Source organism: Lepisosteus oculatus, chromosome 29, assembly GCF_040954835.1.
Source record: "Lepisosteus oculatus isolate fLepOcu1 chromosome 29, fLepOcu1.hap2, whole genome shotgun sequence".
Classification (NCBI taxonomy): domain Eukaryota; kingdom Metazoa; phylum Chordata; class Actinopteri; order Semionotiformes; family Lepisosteidae; genus Lepisosteus; species Lepisosteus oculatus.
This window is the reverse complement of record NC_090724.1, coordinates 2492154-2515348: the sequence shown is the minus strand read 5'-3', so window position 1 is coordinate 2515348 and position 23195 is coordinate 2492154. Positions and strand designations below refer to the sequence as shown.

At 39.7% G+C, this 23195-nt stretch overlaps 1 long non-coding RNA gene across 1 annotated transcript in view; it reads left to right on the top strand.

Annotated features, from left to right (window-relative positions):
* Positions 1–3989: 3989 nt before the first annotated feature.
* The window catches only part of LOC107079669 (uncharacterized), a 26003-nt gene continuing 6797 nt past the window's right edge, over positions 3990–23195 (top strand). The window contains exons 1-2 of the long non-coding RNA XR_001480606.2: positions 3990–4158; positions 9199–9280. This is a non-coding gene — a long non-coding RNA (uncharacterized lncRNA). The remainder of the gene's footprint in view (positions 4159–9198; positions 9281–23195) is intronic.

Below are 23195 nucleotides of genomic sequence, written 5' to 3'. Positions count from 1 at the left end.
AGTACGTGCAAACCAACTACGGAACCTACTGTTGCAAAAAACAACAACAGTTCTAAACTTTGAAATAATGAAAAAAACAACATACAAATGGTCCTATTTCTTTGTTCCCCAAAGCATGGATATACATATAGCGGATGTAACAAAAACGCATAACAATGCAATGCACACTTGCACAATTCAATTAATCGCTTTCCTTTCTGTTGAGGTACAAAATGTTTCCAAACTATCAGCACTTGTTTCATTTAAAAGGCGGATATTTATATAGTGTTGTTAAAAGAGTTCAGCGTGTCGGAAATGATTTTTATGTTTTTTTTTTAAAGCGATATTCTAGAATTAAAACAAAAACATCCTCCGGCCGATCTTGGAGTGAGAAATGAACAATCGTTTTACTGTAACAAAGCTGTCATATCGAAAGTCTGCGATGTTGGAGGGAAACTCTCTAAATCATCCACAGCACAAGCCTTCAGGAAGAGAGCGTAGAGGAGTTTATTGTCATATATACTGCACACGGACACTGGAAGTACATTACAAAACGGTACCTAGTATGGACAGTCATTAAGCAGCCAGAACAATAAATACAGTACATGGTAGAGAGCAATAAGGCTTAAATAAGTTAACCCGCACACGCCTTACCTACAAGAATTTAATACTATTGCCTCGGTCTGGTGCTGTGGATGATTTAGCAATGCCTGCATAAACAGCCCGGCCCGGAGATGAACGCAATTAGCGTAACGCTATCTAAAAATTATAAATAAAGTAGTCAAGTCAGACAGTCCACCGTCATCTGGCCCATTTTAAGGTAAGTGTGTGTTTTTTTTACGGACCACTAGGTGGCAACAGAGTCGTTCTGACTGAAAGCAAAGCCTGTTAATGTATTTAAAGTCAGCCGCTACCCCTGCGTGAGGCTAGCGGTCTGAAGATGGAAAGATTGATGCCGAAGATCACTCAAAAATAAATTAAGAAAAGTCCTTCGTTTAAGGTCATACAAGGTAGTATTTGAAGCCTCTTATCCCTCTAGGAAATCTCTTACAATCACTAACCAAAACTTACACTACTCTTTTCAATAAAAGAAAAACGTTATTTTTACCAGATACGTATCTTATCCAATTAGAAAAGCAGTAGTTAGTAAAAAAAATACAACTAGCAAACTATTTAAACTAGCTTTGCCACCCAAAGAAAACAGTGTTTTCAGATGTCTTGGGAAGGACAAAAGCCAGCTCCTCATATTTCAATAAGATTGCTCTTTCATGTAGGTTTCATGTGAGAGTGTAGTATTCCGAGTTGTGCCCAGAACCTATTTAATATTTAACATAAACATTTATAAACCGAACGAATGATTTGCTGTTCAGAAAATAGTCGTACCTACACCACTTTCCAAGAAAAACATCTCTGTGAAGATGCTGACTGCAGTTTCTGGATGGGCAGAAAGAGAATCGTGTTAAATTCAGTTAAAATCCAAGCCCTACGTATTTCTATACCATTAGAATCATCACAAAACAACTGTTTTCTCTTATTTCATTTGAAATATATATATATTTTTAAGTAAAGTATCTTAGCCTAAAAACGAACATTATGGAAACAAATGACGTATTCCTAAAGTTTAACACACGAGTCATGCAGAAATTCTTCGTGTCTCCATTAGCAGATATAAAGGAACACAGGAAATAATTCCTAAATTGATGTGCATTTGTCCAAGTCACATTGAATTTGATTTTAAAATTACTCCACAAAGAATGTTAAGCCAAAGCAGTTGTACGGCAGAATAAAATTACCTCGGGGTACTGTATCTACTTTGATTCAAAACTAACTTTGACACAGGAGTGCTGCTGTCGAGTCCAAGCAAAATTCAAACCTGGACAGAGACGTCCCACAAAGAAATAAACCCATTACAATGTTACGTGAGTGTTCCTTTGTTTTTACTAATGTATTATCAGTCTTCCCTCTATTTTTTAAACTATTTCCCTAGTGGAAATGTCAAATGCTTTCAGTAGAGCTTGTTTCCAGTTCCCTAATCTGGTATTTATTGCTATGAACTGCCGTAGAATGTGCAGCAGTTATCTGCGACTGGTAATTTAATGATTGATGGCAGAAAGTACATCAAACTCGGATTTTCCTATCCTGGTCCCAGAGGGCCGGTGATCCTGCAGGTTCCAGCAGAGCCCGGTTTGCCTCCTGGACCAGATCTAACAGCGTCTCCCAGCTCTTCAATTCCTGCTGCTTTGAACAGACACAAACCTGCAGATACACCTGTCCTCCGGGACCAGGACCGGACACCACTGACGCAGTGTGTCTCTTTAAAAGTGATGCTGTCATAAACTGGTTGGGCACTAGTAGGTGTTGAAACGTCCAGAACTAGTCTAACCTGTAGATAGCAGATAAACAATTTCTACCGCGATTTTGCTCACGGGAGACTTTGTTTTGAAAGGTCACGGTGACAGTTTAAATGAACCCTTCTGGGGTTGAAATTGCTTGATTCCCTTACAGCTGGCGGATTGCGCGTTAAACGCAATTTTGCGGCGCAGGTCTGACCGACCCGCTGTGTCCTGACAATGAACGTTGTTAATTTGGTTCCTTCTGAAAATGACTTCACCGACCCAATTTAGCTGAACGGGTCGTGTGGGTGCCGGAACAAGGTAAGAGGTGTCGTGTGCGCAAGACTTTAAAGGACCGGCAGCCCAGGTGATATTCCCCTCTTGACCCGACGAAAACAAAATCACACGTTGAAAATCAAATCAATGAACTGACATTCAGAATAATGCAATGTAAATGTGCGTCATGTAAAGGGGTTAAACAGCTACTCTTTTATTTATTACTGCTGGACAAGCAGGTCAAAGCCTCTCTCAAGGTACGGCGGCACGAGCTACATTATATGTACCAGAGTATTACAAATTGATCAAATTGATCTTGCACGTTTCCGATTTTCCTCATTGATACCCCACGTTCCCGGCGTCAACTTCACGCACCAGTGACACCGACACCTGATGTTGTTACACGTGGTTGTTCATTCTAGTTCCCTCCTTTGGAAATCGAAAGGAACAGCATAACAACAGCACTAGGCCGCCTCATAATTATTATTTCTTTTTCTCTGATAGTGGTAAATTAAAGTACTAAAGAGGGCTTTTTTTCTTTATGTACAGGCCTGCACAAATATTCATCTCCTGTCAGTAAGATCACATCTTGACGAATTACAAACGATGTACACAATTTTATTTTTTTGAATGAACTATTTGTATTCAACACAGTAACGATAAATTGAGCGCTGCGAAGGAGCATGAAACAGCCAAGCCTGCAAAGAAGATATAATTAGTGAAATTTGCTGGTTGCATAAGAATTCAGCCCCTCCTGAGGCAGTTCTTAGTGGACACGAACGTCTCTGGCAGCTATTGCTGTGGTCAAGAGTTCTGGAAAGATCCCTACAAGCTTTGCACAGTGAGATGGTGCGAGTTTGTCGATTCTTCCAGGCAAAATTGAGAAAGACTGACAGCATCCTACTCCTTATCGTTGCATCTCTACCACTTCATCCTTAAGGTGGTTTTCTGTGGCCTGGCTGAGAGTCGCCATCCATCTGAAGGAGCTTACAGAGAGGTGCATATACTCTGAAGTCACTTTGAATATATTGTGTACACAGAAAGACGTTACGTTACTTTTGTGACCTTTCAGCCTTTACGTTATATTAATTTTGCCCCCTTGGATTGCCGTAGCAAACGGGTTGTTTTATGCGATTGCAGATCTTCTAATTAATTCCCCTTACAAATCTAATTGACATACTTTCAGCATTTTTTTTTGCCTTTATCAATTTGGGGGTAGGTTGTGAGGATTCTAACTATTAAGTTTTATTTTTAAGGGTTTTGACTGCAAGCTTATCTGGAAACAAAAAGTGGAGACGTCACGTGTGAGGGGGTGAATAAGTTTGCTAATTATTATTTTAAAAATAATTCTGTGTATGAGCTCAGTATGCAATTCCGCTAAACCCCAAATCTGATATTTTTTTCTGATTTTTTAAATCTCTGTTGATATACGCTTAATACAGTTATATACGGTTGAACGTCCATTTATTACGTAGTCAATTAACGTGATGCTAAGCAACTGTTTTTACGCGTAAAACTGCGACGCGACAATTACGGAGAAAACAGAACAGAAAACGTATTTAAACTTAAGGTAAAGTGATGCTTTTACTTCAGTACTAGGAAATAATTGTTTTAGTTCGCTATAGCTGAATGTTTTTTGTGGAGAAAATTTGAAAACAAACACTGGGAGCTATCGGTTTCTGACTCAGCATGTGGAAAAACGGGTTGAACGCTCCCCAATTTTCTAATTAAATTTACATCCATGAAAAAAGATATTACTTTAAGTTTCGCTCAAAAATAACCATACCTTTACTTTGTAATTGCACTGCTAATTATTTCTAGCTCTACGTGCTTAAACAAGTTTGCAGCTGTGGCTTGATACGCACCATGACTTTCAAAAACAAAACCAACTAGGCCGCTAATCTGAACATTTTAATTAAAGCCTTTAACGGCCTTGTCTTCAGAAATTTAAAAAAAAAATCTACCTGATTTTACTTGCTAAGCTTGTGAACTTTTTTCCACAGTGGAGACTCTCGCTGGCCTTTTTGTGAAGCCTCCCTGCTTTTTTCTAATTATACAGTACATATATGTCTGTAATTTATTAATAGGTTCAGGTTGTGTTGTGTGTCTTTTACCTGCCCATCTGGGACAATAAAAGTTAGTAGGCACTCTGCTTGCCAGAACAGCCCTCACCAGGGAGTAGTGGGTTAAAGCTGGTCTGGTGCTTTAAAATCTGGCTGTGAAGTTTTGCACCTTTCTCTGTTAGTAAAACGCTGTAAAGAGAGGAGCACAGAGCCTATCAAGCTGCAGATCCAGACATAATGGGATATCCCTGTTGGGTTTTTCGTGCATGATATGGCTTTGCTCTGCTGAGTTAATTGTTGTAGCTCGGCACTCACTGGATTCTCTCAAATTAGGATCCTGTTTCCCTTTGATTCAGGAAGGGAAACAGCCCTGCAATCAAAAATCTATAGTAGTAGTAGCAGCAGTAATAAGAATTAATGATAATAATTTAAAAAGCATCTTTGCCAAACCATTGCTGCTTCATTCCTTGCCATCGGAAATCCAGCAAGAGGGTATTTTAAAAATGTCTTTCGTTTCTAGGAGCATTTAATAAGCTGAAGAGATTGTTTCAGTGTAATATCGGGCTGTTTCAGTGTACTCCCTGCCCATTCCTGCAGTGTTTCTCCAGAGGTTAAATTTAATCTTCCCGAGCTTGGAAGTTTGGAACCATGTAGTGGTTTATGAGATTGAAAGAACACTGGGTCATGCATTTAATGACAATCATCTATAATTTACGCTCCTTTGTTCAAAAGTGGGTTGCAAGTAGTGAGTGGAGCAGGGGAGGGGAAAACGGAGACTTCGTGATTGCACAGGCAGGGTTTTGCTAATACTTCACAGATCCATCCCATTAAATGCACAAGCCAAACGACATTTTAAAGGCATTCTGTCAGGATATCTTATGACAAGGAGACCCAGAATGAAGGATTTGGCAATGTTTGTTTTTTACTCTGGCAAGACTGTCTACAGGATATAGGACGTCTGCATGGCTGGTCATTACCTCGGTTACAGAAGCAGACGAGCTCCACTGTCTCTTTGCCATGGTTGACCAGTGCTCTCTCTGGACTCCTGTCTTTGAAAACAAAACTGCACATTATAAGCAATAAATCTTCATGGAGCATTTTTAATACGGTTATATCTTTCATGGGATGGACTTAATAAGCTTCCTTACACTGTTTTATGAGAAAAGTTAAATGTGATTGTTATATAGCATAAGGGGAAATATGTGGTGCTGGCACTAAATAATTAGCTAATCCCGTCATTCTATAAAATGGAAAAAAAAGAAGCTGTACCAGAATTCTTCGTGAAACAGGCATTTTTGATTTTGTATTGTAGCTTGGCCACATCTCATTTTGAGAGAGTTGTCACATGCCGTTTTTAATGTTGAGTGTTTTAAGTTCTGTTTCTTATTTAGCTGGTTTTGAGTTTCTCTCTGTGGGTGGTAGTGTAGACAATGTGGGTAGTACACATGGCCTGTGTGAGTATTCTTTTGAATATCCGTGCAGCACATTTTAAATGGAGTCAAGTAATTGTCTTTTACGATATTTAAGAACAGCTGTGGGATTTACAATGCAGTGCTCTAAAAAAGCAGTTAGCTTTTCACTAAATAGACAAACGTTTGACCTTGTATCTTCTGTCGAAATAATTCTTGATTCTAAGACTGGTCACTCACTAGCTTCTGACAAGTCACTGCAACATTTCTGAGTCAAACCACAATGGAACATGGAGGAATGGTAGCATAGTACTGGGAAAACATGGCAAAAAACGTCAAGTGAACCTTCAAACACTTTTTATTGGGTCATTTAAGGAACAGTAAGCCCTTCTTTGACATTGAGTATTTCTTATTTTAAGTTCGAGACCAAGATTTCCCCTGCAACAAGCGCAAAGGACCAGGCAAGCACCTGGAGCTCCCTACAGCCTAGATATATGTTGCTGTCAAAAGAATTTTGGAAGAAGACAGTAGACATTTGTAAGCCCCTGGTCAGAGTGACCCGTTCCTCTGCAGCTGTGAAAACACATCCGAGCACCAGGCCTTAGCAACCAGCCCATCGCCACGGCCTTCTGCAGCTGGGATAACTCCATCCTGAAGGAAGCTTTGAGAGAACTTAATCCTTTGAAAGAGAGACTTATTTCTGAATTGAAAAACAAACAGACGAATAGGATTTAGTAATTAAAAGACTTAAAGACTTTTAAAATGTATGTTGAGAGTAAGACAACTGAAGGTGTGTTGTAAGTCGTACCATTTGTCAATGTTAGGTTACAAAGGTCAAATAAAGTCCAACTATGTTATACAGAACTATTATAAAAAAACTTAAAAAAAAAGTTTTTTCATGTTGTAGCCTTGTTGTATTTAACAATTCATTTTCCAAAGTAATTGACATTGCCTCAGTATTTTTGTACTCTTATTTCAGTTGATAGTTCAAATTGGCAGCTATCACGGCAGTAATATTTTCATATCCAATAACAAGCCAGTGCACGTTTTCAGAATTAACAGCAAACCAAAAACTAGAAGATATAAGGGGAAACGCATTTAAGACAGAAGCGGTTCTGTACAGAAAGGGATGTTGGAGTCTTGAACAAGCGACCCATCCACACGTTGAAGCTGGCTGCTGAGATCCTTGATTCACCTCACTACTGGTATCCCAAAAGAGCTCCGAAAGTCTGAGAATGATCAGGGCAGCAGCAACTGAATGAGTTTATAGCATAGTTGGGACATTCTTCGGTGTCAAGTCTTTTTCCACTGACCTAATTTCCTGAAATAAGGCCCCTTCCTCAAACTGTTGATTAAATGTTATTTTTAAAACTGAAATCTATAATATATCTTTTCAATGGGGAGAAAAAAGAATCTGCTATCCTTCTTAACGTGGTATTCAGATCTGATTGAGCCGAAGGGAAACAGAAAAGTAAGCAGTAAAGACTTGTTTTAGTTTAATTTAATTTCAGTTGTTTGAAACTTAAATACCCACCAGTGGAAAGAGAGGGTGTTGCCGAGGCTGATACCCTGGCTCCTTTCAAGAAAAGGCTGGACGAGATCCTAGAATAAATTATCTACTAACAAACATATGAGCTAGGCAGCTTCCTCTTATATGTAATCTTTCTCACATTCTTTCTTTCAAATAGCACACAGCTAAGCAGTGTAGCGTAGTTCAGAAAATGGAAACAATTTCACAGTCTGCACTTATTTCCCTTTCTTACCTGTGACTGCATAACAAACATTGAGGACGAGAGAGGATGTGACTCCCCCCTGGATGGTACACTGATCAGGGATTACTTCCCAGTAATGCTGATCCCCATGTACACAGCTGGGCAGACTGGAGCAAATGTGGTAGAGTACTTCACTCAGGGTACACAGCAGGAACTTGAACCCACTCCCACCAGTCGTGAGGACAAAGGCTTACCCACTCCACTGTGCCATATCCTTGGATATTTAGTTCTGAGTTTTATATTGCCTACACAGGGTCAGTTCTATACCTGCAAATCTTACTGCTTCCATTCATTCATTTCCTGTTTGTGTGGGTGGCATTTTTACTTCTTACTATCATTCTTTGTCAACATTTTCATGCTTCAGTCAAACTGGCCACAAGCTCTGTGCGTAAGCGCCTAACAATGGAAAAAAACACAAATATTATTCATACACCCACATGCAAGCAAAATCTAATCGCAAATGCAACTAGTGACGCATAAACAATACACAGGATCTTGGCTGAGTAGGCCAATTGACAAACCACTGAGTTAGGTGTAACCCTGAAAAGGAGCCCAGTGTTATTCCATGTTATGTAGGTAGTAAGAGATGACCAGACATGTCACTGGATGCAGGGAAAACGTCTGTCAGCTCAACCAAAATCTAGCTACAGTGTTTCAGAATATAATGTAGATTGGTGTGTTAGTGAGGGTTAAGTTATTATTGCATTACCCTATATAACTGGGAAGCTGGGGGGGGTGTTAGTGCAAGCATGAAAAGTGAGTTTATTAAACATCTTATGTGAGTCTGATTGTAGAATAGTGTTTGAAGATTAAGGTGTGCTAGTGCAGTAAATTAGGCAATCAGAAAAATAGCATCCCTACCACAGAATCTGTCCATTCTCTAATATTCAACATAGCTAAATTGCTATATATACAGTATACAGCTAAATTGCAGTGGTGCCATGTCGTAATCGATCAGTTGAGTGCCTGCTTACTCACCAAAGCTCTGGGTCTGTTTTGAAATTCAATCCTCTCCTCATGCAGACTCAAATGAAATACTTAATGAGCAAGCTGTATCACTGGCACCAGCAACCCACAGAGGTACCCTGTGTTATACAAAGACGCCATGGGAGCTCCTTTCCTTCTGTCAGAACGCTGTGTGTATACAGTATGTCTATGTTTAGCTTTCAGTTTAAAAATAGTCTGATACATGAAAGGCAGGGCTCTGGATTGGGTTTGAGCATCTGGATTAACAAAGAGGAGTTGCACATTGTGCTTCTTACAGCCAGTAACATCAACAGGTTGCTTATGACTTTCTTAGATGAATAGCATGATGCAATTAATGAACATTAACATTAACGGTGTTTTTTCTGGGCTTTTGTTGTAGATGAGGAGCCGGGGCAGCGAGATGCAGCGAGTCCCGTGCAGAAGCGTGGAGCAGTGGCGTCCAGATTGTACTGCCTCAGAAGGTAAGCAGGGGGAACCCAGGCACAGTTGAAAAACCATTCCAGTAAAATATAATAAGAAATGTTAAAGTCAGCATGTTTGGGATGAGAAATTGGACACTTTGCTCCAAGCTAGCAAGCACTGCAGCCAATTTTCTTCCTTCCTTTTCCAACCTCTTGCTATCAATCACCCGCGAGTGCCCTCTTATGAAAATACTGGTGTGGAATGAGCTGCGACCCTGGCTGCTGCCTCCCCGAGTCGCTGGACTCCACAGCGGTGTGCTGCCCCACCGAGCCAGGGCCCTGCAGAGACAGCCCCAAGTAGACTAAAACAAACGAGCCGTCTGGGAGCCCCCCGCAAGCCCCCGCCCCACAACCACTAAATGCAAAAACACACAACCGTCATCAGCAGTGTAGTGGCTGCTGGCCTGTTTGGATAAGCTAGCTGGCATGTGGCCCCTCAGCCCCCTCTAGAGGCAGGGTTCAAAAGGTGAAGGTGAAAGCAACCGATGCAGCGCTGAGGCTGGCTGAAGGCCTGAGACTGACCTGCAGCAAAAACTCCTAACTACCCCCAACAGAAACATCAGGGCTTTCTGGGTGAAACGCTTAGTTATGAAACTGCTAGTGGTTTGGATTGTCTTGTAGTGATTGTAATTAGTGTTTGGTGCCGTTCCCTTGCTGGTGTCTCTGTTGCTATTATAGTTTTCTCTGGGCTTTGAGTGTATCATCAAGTGGCTGCAGTGTTCAGCTTATCTGAAAGTAGACAATTTGACATCGTGAGACATTTTCTTTTGCGTCTGTTTTTCTACATTCTTTGACAGCCTTTCTAATCGTCTGTATCCTTATTTTTAAACTAAATTGCATGTCAGATGTCCTTTATGATCCTGCCTATTAGAGGTACTTTAAAAAGCAGTTTAGATTTATTGAACATTCCTCAGTTGTGCCAAAGCCCATCAGTCACCTCCTGATGAATGGCCATGGAAACGCAGCCACTTGGTGAAACAAAGCCGCCTCAATGCCTTGGCCAAAAGACAGCTTGTCTTGCTTTAGATATCACAGGCTACAGCGTGTTTCATCACTAGCCCTGTATGAAGCTTTGGGAAAATTGAGAACAGACTGCACATTTTTTTTTTTGTTTTCATTGAATTGCTAATTTTTGCTGGGGTGTATCTGGAGCTGAATTAAACTTCATCAGTTCTGTAGTTTTCCTGCTGCATCTCCATCTCGCCCCTGATTTACAACCACACAAGGACACCTGCGCCCCATGTTACGAAACCAGATGGAGCCCAGTCCTGTCGTAACCAGTTCTTTCTGTCACTTGTTCCCTACACAATGCTGTATTCATGTTCTATTCAGTGTTCGTATTCACATCCTTGTGCAGTATTCATGATTGAGTTTCTTTTTGGGTTTTCTCTGAAAAAGGATTTAATTGCTGTTTTGGTTTAGAAACAGAAATCACATTGACAACGTGCTGTTGCTGCATTTTTGCCGCTCTTAATATTTCGTGGAATATGACCGTTTTAAAGGAGCAGCACAGGGGTGCAGTGGTTAACATGGCTGCCTCGCAGCACTGGGGCCCTGGGTTCGATTCTGGACCTGGGGTGCCGTCTGTGTGGAGTTTGTATGTTCCTCATGCATTCACATGGGTTTTCTCCAGGGCACCAGTGCTGGGAGCATTTTGTCCTGCAGTCTAAAGACAAACTGGTACGTTAGTTGGCTTCTGGGAATACTGGCCCTGGTGTGAGTGCAAGTGGTGTGATGGACAGGCATCTCCTACTGTGCTCCTGTTACTTGTTGGGATAGGTTCAAGCTCCTCCACGACCCTGGATTGAATGTGGAGGTTTGAAAATGGTTGGATGGATGAACCTTTTAAAGCCGAAGAAGGGTACGATCTGTAAGCGATTAAAATGATGGAATGTACTCTTGGTACCTTGCATAGAATTCTCCGCTTGTCTGATTGCTGGGCACGACCCAGAGTTCAGCCCCACAGATGTGCCGCCAGATTTGCAGAGTCATTGGAACGTCTGCTGGCAGTTTGGCAGCCCCTGGTTGCTGTGAGTTTGCCCAGGCCTCTCCTCAGCCTTGCACAAAATGTCAAGAGATGACAGAATGTTGTTTTTGTTTGTTATTTTGTTTGAACGGCGTAGTACGCTTTCTGCCAGTGCTCCATGTCTAAATGTGCAGAGTGATATCATTTCAATGTGCCAAGGCCTTTAAAGAAAACCAACCCATCGCTTTTTTTTTTTACATCTGTTGAAAAGCATGAAGTACATTTCTTTGGCTAACAGTACAGAGCATGCAGTATATTTACAAGATAAAGTAGCTGCCAGTATGTTTTTAAAGGATAACGTTTTAAGACAGTTTTAAGAAAAATATCATTTTTTTCTTACTTCCCTTTCCTGCTGTGTATGAATTGAGTTTGCAGAGAACCTGAAATGACTAGTGTTTAGTTATAACTCTTTCTCAACCATCATTTCTCATCAGTTCCTGTAGTCACTGCCACGGTGTTAGATTGCATTGGTTATCTCCCTGCTTGACCTGTCTTAATGTAGATGTCCTGTGCCATGTGAGAGTGCTTTGTGTGGGTTGGGTCATAGAAAGGAGTCGAGAAGAATGTTCGACTGTCTTGAGGGGTCTGTGTTTAAAGGGAAGATGCTCATGGACACACTACTTTGAAACAAGCAATAACTGCTGTTGTATGATGTTGTGTAGCTCCATATCCCTGTGTTCAGTGCGTTGAGGATTGGAGTGAGGGATTCACCTGTGTCCAACTAAAGATTAATTCCACCCTGAAAAGTATAAAGAAGAAACGTAATGTTTCAGCCGTTTGTGCCTCTTTCTTCAGGCGACACCTCTGAATCATCAAAGATCAAAGTGAACTGCACTGCCAAACCAACCCTTCGGGTTGTTGGGAATTTTGTGTGGTGTGCTCGAAATAACAGAGATGCAAAAAGAGAAAGAAAAAAATATAGATAATTTACTGTACACATATCTACACAAAACGCAGTACAATGCTACATAATAGTGAGTTAAAAGGCCAAACAGCCTCAGGAAATGTGTTCTAGATACATGTTGATACATCTTAGACTTCTTCATAAGGGAAGAAACTTAAAACGAGGGAAAAACTGGGTGGGAATAGTCACTGATAATCTTTTGAGTTTGACCAATTTAAATGTGTTGCAGATTTGAAAGCAACAGATGGCGAGTCGCCGTCAGTTATTTTAGAAGTTGTTCCCAAACCAGAATGGTTGTTTCTGCTTTCTACTTTTCACTCTGATGCAGCTCTCCATTGGAACTTTGTCCAATAAAAGAGGCTTGTTTTGCACTAACCTCTATGAAATCACATTGGAGGGCCGGAGTGCTTCGGTTTTTTGCGCACCAACATATGTTGTGCTTCCTTTAATTGTTTCGCAAAGTACTCATTGCAGCTTCTGCAAAATTATTGTCTTTTGGGTATCCTGGTCAGAACCTGAGAGCAGCTTGCTATAAACAGCAGTCGAACTGCGCTGTAAAAGCACTCTGCACAACATATTTTATTGATATTGTGGTTTTCTGTTTACATCTCGATTGTTGTTGTTTTGGAAAAACAGATAAAACATTTTTGTTACGTTTCTTTTTTTAAAGGTTTTTGCGCAGAGCTTTTTTACTGCCAGGGTCCTCTTAACGACTGTGGGTCACTTTTTAATGTATCAATATGCAATTTCTTCAGCAGCCTCTATATAATTTTGTGACCTAATTGCTATCATATTGCAGAAAAGCAGAGTCTATGGGGAATAAGGGCTTTGTTTTGACATCTGGAACCCATTGACGCAGCGTTTTTACAAGTCATTCACATAACATACTGTAAATTGTGTTATTAAATTCATAAGCGCAGGCCTGAGAGAAACAGGGAAATCTTTTTACACAGAAGTGCCTGTCAACTAAAATAAGACTTAAGTGTGATTAAACTGCCTGTGAGTTAGGAGGTTGCAGCATTTAGCATATATAGTCCCTGTTCTCTGAGCTCAGTAATGAGAGAGATTCTTTATCGCATATTGTTGGAATAATTATTTAAAGCTATTAAATTTATTAAACAATTATACCCACCTGAACTAATTATTTAAAGGCCTGTTGTGATGATTGACCAAATACCCTGTATATTTTAAAGTATATATTTAAAATACAAAACTGATATAACATATTTGGATACATCTCCACCCTCATCTGCAAATACGGCTGTGAGTCTGTTGGGATGGGCCCCTACCAACGTTTGAACAACTTTTGAACAAATATGTCCACTTTTGAACAAAACGGTTCATGCTCTGTCAAGTTCCTGGTGCAGAGCTGATGGACAGCAATCTTCAAGTCATGCCACAAATTCTCAGTTGGATTTTGGTGGGGCTCTGAATAGGCCACTTAATTACATTTACCTGGTGGACTTTCTTGCAGAAGGCAGGTGTTCCTCAGGAACGTTTCTGTACTGTGTTCCATTGACTTTGACATCCTGACAACGTTATGCTTCACCAGCATGCTTCATCAGCTGGGATAATGTTCCTTAGGTATTGTGCTATGTTAGGCTTATGCCAAATGTAATTTCTTACATTTTAGCTTAATCAGACCACAAAATGTTTTGCCCCTTGTTTGCAATTTCACTTAATGTTAGTCCCTTCCCCCAAATGGAAGTCAAGGTCAGTGTCCTCTTGGAATGGATGTGCCCTTTAATAATCTTGAATTATATTGGAAAGTATACACTGTACAGGCCTAGGTACTGTGTTAGGGTCATGAATTAAACAGAACCACTTGGAAATCCTGTCTGAATATTTTTTTATATGTTTGTCTCAGTACACACATCAGAAAAAAATATCCAGAACACAAACAGAAGGGAACATTTTTTAAATGAAGAAACAACCTGGATTTGTTTTTTATTAGCCAACTTGTTAGCCATCTTGTAAAATAGAATTGGAATCACATGGGTTAGGTGGCATTTTGATGCATTTCTGTAGGTTTCAAGCTAATATCAGGATTGAAACATTGCCACAATATACTTCTTTTGACTTCAGAGGTCTCTTAAAAGGCATTGTGAATAGGTTGTGTGAAGGAGAAGCATCACTTTATGCAAAGGTGTATTACCTTAATTAACATTCTTGCAGTATTTTAATTTAAACCTTCACAAAATAACAGTATCGCTCTTGCTCTGTGGTTAACCTGGGGTTGTCTTCTTGTGCTGGAAACAAAATTGATTAAACTAAATTAATCTGGCTTGAACCAGAGAAGACTATCTTTCTGAACAGATGCTCAGAGTCCAGGCAGATATCTTCTATCTTGAATGAACCTCAAATGAACCTGCCTTCAGCATATTAAAATTAGAAGGATTGAAGTGCCCCTAGCAAATTGATTGTCAAGACCCAAAGACCCAAATAAACGAAAGTTTATTCTTTTTAATTTTAATACAATTAATCTTGATGATAACTGTTTAACTGTATTCTCTCATTTAGATGCAGAGAGCCTTTTGGCCCATGTAATTAGTTTATTTGCTAGTAGCCAGAATCCGATTGTGCTGTTTCTTGACAGAAGCCAGGGTATCAACTCCAACAACATAACTGGAAAGCTTGTTCCAGACCTCCACAGCCCTTTGTGTAAAGAAGTGCCTTCTGATCTCACATCTCAGAACTCAAAATGCACTTCCACACTGTTTTCACATTTCTGTATTTGGCTGTTGATCCTGAGGAAGTCCGTTGGGTTTACTTTATCTATACCTTTGAGGATTTTGAATTAAGAAAATGAGAGGTCCCCTCTGTCTTCTTGGTGTTTTCAAGACTAGAAAGATTCAGTTCTTTCAGCCTGCTGGAATAGCACATTCTTTTAAGACTGGGTATATATCTGTGTGGTGTTCTCTGGAACACTTCCAGCGCAGCAATATCTTTTTTGGTTTGACCAAAATTGTAAACAGTATTCAACATGGACTTGTACAGTCTTAATGGAACATATCTTCATTTAATTGATCTTATCTATCCCAACATTGATCTTTTTCCCCTATTGTCTAGATTATGTAAATGGTGAGTCAACATTATATACCAGATTAATTTGGCGTTTCTGTTCTTACATGTAGGCTATGGTTTGTTCCAGCTAACTGTTTGTTTAAGATGGGAGAGAGCTTATCAGTGATACAGTATGTTCATGATATGTTCAGTTTCCCAGTGATTCTCTCGCCTGTCCTGTAGTAAGGCAAGGTGAGTACTCTTACTCACAAGGTGAGTAAGCAGCCCAGCAGTCATGTCTACCATTCCAGTGTCACTTGTTGACATTTGTGTCCGTTTGTCCCCGTAAATGCAGGAAAATTGTCCCATCATAATCACTTCTTCTTTTGTTTGTATCATATTTCATACTATAAGATGCCATTAAGATGGGTAACTACATTTGGTGGTTTGTAGTGTACTTCTACCACCATGCTGTTTTTCTTTTTTTATTTGGTAATTTAAGCACATTAGAAAGGTTGCAGACATCATTCTGCCCATCTAGTTTGTTTGGACTTCAGTAGTTAATAGTGAGTTTTTGTTTCAACAAGATGAAATTCTAGAAGATGCCTCTTGATGGATAAAACTTCTTCTACACCTCTTCCATCTTTCAGACTGTCACTCCAGAATGCTGAGTCCTCATTAATGTTGGATTCTTCTCCATCACTCTCACGTTTTCTGAAAAGCAGTCTTGGTTTGGCATGGTTTTTCTGATTATAGTGTCTGTTCAGATAAACGGTAATATTCTATATACAAAATGGCATTTCTCTGTGGAACACAGGATGTGGTGTCTGTAGGATTCAAGATGATATTTCCACCATCTGCAAAGGCTGCTATCATCACCTTGTTAAGCACTGCTGAGTGGCTGTCGAGGGTCTCGAGTGGATAGCAGTTTTCAGTGTTTGCTGAGCTGGAGAAATTAAGCTTATTTGTTCTGTGCGTTTTTAACCGCTTGCTTGTGCTGTTGAAGTGAATGCATTTATCTGTAATTGATTTGACTGCTTTTTTGGGTGTGTTTTTTGGAAAAATCGCCCAGAACGTGCGTGTCAAATAGGGGGTTACTTTTCTGAAAAGAGAGCTGTTTTTATAATGTGTGGAAATTTAGCTGTATGCTACATCTCAAGTTAAATCGCTTAACTGCGGCATCGACTTTAAATTTCCTGGCTCCACTGTTCCACTTTTTTTTTTTTTTGCAGTTTGTTTCATCTTGGTCCAGATGGTCTGTAATACACTGCACACTTTCCCCACTTTCATATTAATCTAGCCAGCGTTATGTTTTTCTTTTCACCAAGGCTTACTTGAGTGGGCCTTTGTAAACGGGCAAAAGGCTTTAACTCAAATAATGGAGTGATGACTCCAAAAAACAAAGGAGGTGAGACCAAAATTAAAACCTCTGCTGACAGATGAATTTGGAATATTCTGGGGTCTGTGGCATTTTTGTTCTCCACATCGGTCCTTCGTCCATTGTCCTAACAAAGACAATTACAGCAGGATCTTGTTTAGCAATGCCAAAACTAACTCACGTAAGAAATGTAGTTGTCAGATGGCTTGGCATTCTATTGGACTCTGAGAAATGCATTGTGTGTCTGTCATGCCAGTGTCTTCAGATCAGAACTCGATTCTGGTCTATATCTGCAGGCATTTCTTGCTTCTGTGTTTTTCCATTGCTGTGCCTGTGTGTCTGATGTTGGGAAGCTTTCAAGTTTAAGTGTACTTCTTAAAAGGCTTGCTGATATTGCGTTGAATTTACGTGCATATCAAAATTCTGTTAAAAGTATTCCATTATGGATCTCCGCATTCTCTGGAGGTACATTTTAGTTTCAAGTTAAGCCTGCATAACACATTTACCTGGATACCCTTGAACATGGGACTTTTGTTTTTTCTGGATACAATACAGTTGGATAATAGAAAATGTAGTGGTTTTTAAGACAAAATGAATATAGACAGTGCACATGGGGGTAAATTCAGTGAGGCCACTGCACAAAGTGTTCAAGCTAGACTTCAGAAGTAAAGAGAAAGGTGTGCATTATTGACAGTGACAATGTAGATGTCAGTTCTTAGTGTCGTGGTAAGTAAACCCATTGTATTCCTGGGTCAAATATTTAACCTTTTTAAAGTTTGTATCACTGGTCCTAAAATCTGCCTGCATTCTGAGAAATCTGCTTTTATTATCTATTAATGGTAACATTACCAAGATTGAAAACATTTTAAACAACATTTAGGCCATCATCTGCTATTTCCCAAGTTATGATCATGATCATCAAGCATCATTAACAATGTGAAAGGCAGAGACTGTAAAGATCTTAAACAGTCAAGCGAAGAACTGTTTTATATTGCCTAGCTAGAGGCTTCATTTTTATCACTATAGTTAAGTTCTTTAGTGCCTGTTTTTGTAAAATAGAGGTGTAAATCTTTAACCCAAAGGGCTGTATGATCCAGCGGTTTCCATCCCAGTTTAAACTGTAAATTAATTGATCCAGTTAGTCAATTGCTTCATCTGGATGAACAGTTCTTTCAGGATCTTTTATAGTTAGGCGTGGTCCTTTTTGATGAACCTAGTCTAGCAGTCTTTTAATGTAAAGGAGCCTTGTTCCTTTTGCTTATTTTAATCTGTTTAGCAATCGAAAAAGTTGTGAGTGCTTTGCAATTTAAAAAGTTCTTAATTTTTAAAAGAGGTGACACATCTGCAGTGCATGGAGACGCGTACAATAAGCCATGTTTCAGGAATCGCTAGTGCTTGGTAAGTAATCTCCAAGGTTCCCATTCTCTCAGACCCTGAAGTGGAACTTTCCAAGTCATAAGTCAGTCTTGTCTTTCTCAATACTTTTGATGTAGTTATATTTTAAGATAAAAAAAAATGAAATCAGCAGTTTCACTGTTTTTTTTCTAGATAGATTCAGCATTTCTTCATAATAGCTGTATGAACTTGGCAGGATTTGCCCTCATCAGAAAAAATGGCATTTTGGAATAAAAGGGTTTTTGAATTCTTGCCATACTCATAGATTTACTCATAGCATGTGCTGGCATTGAAACAAACCACAAGTCAAAAAGAACAAAACAGAGCATCATTGACTCACACATGGAACTGCAAGACATAGCAAATTTGGGGTCCAGGAAACTAATTTTTAAGGAATCATTGAGTAGACCACAAAATAATGTTTCTGAGGTTCACCAAGGGATTTTCTTTGTATTGTACAATAACAAATTGAAAAGAAAATCCTCTCATTCAATGTTATTCTAAGGCAGGCAAATTGCAGTAATAACGGGGACCAGGCCAAGCAAAATTGCTGGAACAGTATATTACACTGTTATAAGTAATTGTGGTATTTTTTTGCCGTACTGTCTTCTCCAGGTCAAATGCTGTTCAGTCAGTAATTAAAATGTTCCTTTGGAAGTTTATATAGCTTTAAATCTGCGTGGATTCCCGCAGCTCTCATCCATACCATTCAGTGCCTTACTCAAACAACCGACTTGGTCTCTGAGGCATTTTATTTTCTTTGGAATGCTGGGCTGTATAATTTTGTTTCAAAGAATTACCATTCAGAGCTCAAGCCTTTGGGGAGATGGCACATTATTCATTCATCCAATGCCTTTGTTTCTCAATAACCATTCTTTGTTCCCACATTAAGAAGGCTCTTGAGCAGTTTCTCTTTTCTAAGTTATGAGAAGAAAACATGGGCTGCAGGCCATATTTATCGTTACCTTGCCTAAAAGGCCGAAGCCTGTAAAAACCTGACTCCCTTTCCAAACTAAGATCTTATTTTTCCAAATGTGGTTCCAGAAAACTTATATCATAGGTAATGGCTAACAATGATTACAAGCAGGTGCTGTGACCTTGCAGCCAAGCTTAAAAGAAACCATTGCGTTGCCAGTATTGATTCTTTAAGTCATTTGAAGAACATCGTTCTGTTTGGTTTTGAACTTCACAGACCTGAAAGTTGAAAGGTATCTATGTCTTTTGTCAGCAATGCCTCTTTAATTGAGAATGACTTCCACTGGACTGTCCGGGGTTGCACATATGACAAAGTAGCTCCTTCCGAGTGCGGAGTGGGATGCAGTTTCGGAGAGTGGAGGGTGCTTTTGCGATGAATATTAGTGGCCCTGTGTCTTTAATCTCACGAAGTGAACAGACTGAAATGTGGCTTTCTTCTTTGAAATGTTTCCAGTCTACAGAAGCCATTGCAGCATTATTTAACTGCTGTGGTAATGTTTCCACCATATAATTAAGCCTGTTTTTCTCTTACACAGGGTCAGGAGGCGCGTTACACAGTAAGAGGTGTGAAAACAGGACTCCAAGGTCTCTTACTTGCACAAATAATTTCGTGCCTGATAGTACAAATGAGGGTTACAAATGTCCAGGAAAGACTATTTGCTGGGTTTTCTCTTACCCCTGCTGTTTAGTTTCTGGCTGCAGTGCTCGGAGGCCCCTGCTTCAAGGTGCCAAGTGCCTGGAGAGCATGTGTCAGATAGATCAGAAGGTCGGGAAAGAGCCAGCGTCGCTAAACTTAGCTAATCTGCTGCGTGGTTTCTGAGCTGCTGCCATGTTGGGACTGGCCGACCTGCCAGTGTGATGGCTCGTGGCTCGGTATCACAGACAAATCTGTAAGCTCCCACTTCCATTAGCTTTTGCCTGAACAGATTTACAGCCCCCGAGTGAGTGTGCAGGTCAGGTATGCTGAGGATTTTCAGTCTACTGCAGATTTCTTTTTGCTGTAGAATAAATCTCTGATGCCTTGACTGTCTCAGTTAGAAGAGAGCAACTAGTTTCGGCTGAATGGGACTGATTTTTTTTATTATTCATTATAAGTCGTTTGACAGTTCCAGACAATCCCATAAATTGTGTTTAAGTCAAGTCCAGTGGTTTCACTTGTGTCTCAAAAGAGCCTTTTATTTGCTGAACGTCACTGCAGGCTAATTAAATGTTATTCAAGACCACTTGTCATTCCTACAGGTGCCAGTGGTCCATTTATTTTGTAACAGGTGTTGTAGCATTGGTACAGTAGTCATCTGGTTTAATTTCTTAGCTCAGCTGTGTGTAACCATAGATTATTGATTGGTATATTTATACTGTATATACAGATAATATATCTGCAATTACCACATAAATAGGTCAGATGAAGGCAATGCCTCAAAGAGGAATGACTTGTGGTATGAGAAAGGACAGTTCTGTATAACTCAATAGCACATCTCTTCTGTGGAAACTGTCGGCTAGGGCACCGGTGTAGACTGTGTGGTCCATTTTAGCTCTGATCCTGTCCTTTGATATCCTCAGATATCGGTAATTTTGCATCCCCTTTAATACTTACAGATCAAAGTACTAGGGTCCAAACCTGCAAGCTGCTGGAATCGAGTGGCACAGCTTGGATTTGATCCCGTGATCTCCATCCCTGTGGTACCACTTGCAGGGCCATTCAGAAACTCTTAAGGCCATAAAAGTAGTAATAAAGCAAGTACTTGAAATCAGGGATCAGTAAATACAAATGTAGTCATGGTATATTTTTATTTTTGTATTAAATTACGGTGAAATATAAGGGCATCTGTGACACATCTGCAGCAGACCAGAGCTTACTTGTAGACGAAGGTCAGTCATACTTCTGGGGGGTCCAATCAAGACTCTCACAAGTTGAGCCTGCTGACCTGCTGGTCAAGATGTTGCTGGTTCAGGCCTTGCTCACATCGCGGGAGTGTAAAGTTGGCAAAGCACTCTCTTGTCTGGTGACACAGTAACACCTGCAGGCTTGTGGGGATGTTGGAGAGACACACCCCTCCTTCAGTGTGTGCTGGCTCTGCTGTACCTCACTGCCGGTCAGAGAGGGTGTGACATGCTAGTGTGTTGGAGGAGCGTGTGTGTCGGTCCTCGTTTTCCCCATGCATGTAAAAAATGGTGTTGACTCCAACAAGACTGTGTTACATGCATGCAATTAGTCCATCACAATGGCACTAATGCTTGTGTAACACAAACGTTCTTTATCATTTTTTTTTACTGTGGTATACTGTAGTAAATATACAAAATAAATGCATAAATACAGTAAATGTGCTAAAACCAGCTTGAAACCAAATTGGAAGAGCACCGCATTGATGCACTGAGATAGCACTAATTTGAACAGACTCAATGCATTTGTCTTCTCAGCACTTGCAGTAATTAAAATTAAAAATGTTAAAAGAAAAAGTAATTAGTCAGGTCATATTATTAAAGTTGTTACAGGTATTAAAGCAAAACAAGTAACAAAATGATAGAAGACCTGCCACAACACTGCTCTCAAAAGTTTAAATTTGTCTCACTTTATGGATGCTCATTTTCCTTTGGACATTTTTACACAATACCAGGTACTAGTAGATACAGTGAGAATCAAAGCACTTTGCATTGGATAGGAAATAATTTTAATCATGCAATTGTACCCTGGCAGTGTAATTTGCAAAAAAGCAGTGATGTTAGTTGCATTTGCCTTTAATTAACTTCTGGAGAAACATAAAAAACATTTTCATCCTGCCTAATTAATTTGTGCATGATCACACTCTTTCTTCTCTGAAATCAAAGTAGATGGTATGCTGTATGCTAGTTAACACTGCCGTTAATGTAACTGAAAAATACTACACTTAATTTACCTAAAGCACCTTCACCATCAACACATCATTAAAATTTATATGCCAGCTTGTTTAACTGTCACAGTTCATGCCTCTGTAGTAGTTTTCTCCTGCTGCCTTGGGTTTCCGTTTATCAGTTAACTTGGGTCATCATTATAATGAAACAAAGAATTTAGCCTTTTAAATATTCATTTATTGCTTTCAAGTTAAAGTTATTGCCCTAAGGAGACCCATTTAAGCTCCAAGCATGCATGTTGTGTGCAGGAAGCTAATCTCTGTGGAGGAAGAGGAAGCTGTTTGGAGAGCATGTTTTGGAATCTGGCTGTGCAGTCTGAACTTCTGTGAGTTGCGTGTTCCAGAATTAATTCGAGGATGTTTCTGCATTTTCCAGTGAGAGCCAGTACTGACCCTGAACCAGCTGCAGAAGGCAGCTGTTTGTCCAGTTGGAGATTTTTACAGGTTCTGTTTGGAAAGAGCAATGGTGTGGTAGGCCTTGGGCTGTCCTGACATACCCTTATATGTATGAATCACTTTACCACCACACTTACATTATGGGACACAAAACAGTCTACAGAATTAAAGCCTGTACTGTACATGTGTGATATTTTAGAGATAGAGATAGCTGAGACCTAAAAGAAAATAAAAAGTGGATAAGGGTATGAACAAACCCCCAAAACTACATACTGTAAATACTATTAAAAATTGACAGAATCAGAAAGTAGATAACCTTTCTTTTAAATACACAAAATTATAATAATAGCTCATAATTTAAAATACATAAACTTATAGTTCCATACGCAAGTAGGAATAAAAAAAGATGTCATTAGCGCAGGGTGCAAATTGGACATAACATCTAGTATACACAGAGCCGGAAGAGAAGGAGGGACATGACTGAGAATAATAGTACACAGATTGTCTAGAACATTTCTGTTCATGCACAATAACACAGTGCACAAACTAAATCTATTTTATCTATAAAATAATTAGCATGTCTGGGTTTCAGATAAAACCATTAAAATAATCTTGTTTTGATAGGTGCCTTTCATGCAGAATCTTATCCTGAATAAAGTAAACCTTTGTATTCCTGGAAGCTAGGAAGGGCCAACAGCTTATCTTACACCCTCTCCCATTTACTCACTGGAGCTAAGATGTCCACCATTAAAAGGAAGCAATCAATATAAAAAAAACAAATTCATTCTGGCTTTTGTATGTCTAAAATACTTGGAGCCAGAGAAGACTGGTGTGAGATTTCTAGTTCTTTGCACGTCTTAGAACTGTGCATGTCCTGAGAAAACAGCAAGAATATGAATCCCAATGTTCATGTACATATGGCAAATAAAACAGTGCTTTGTGAGAGAGAG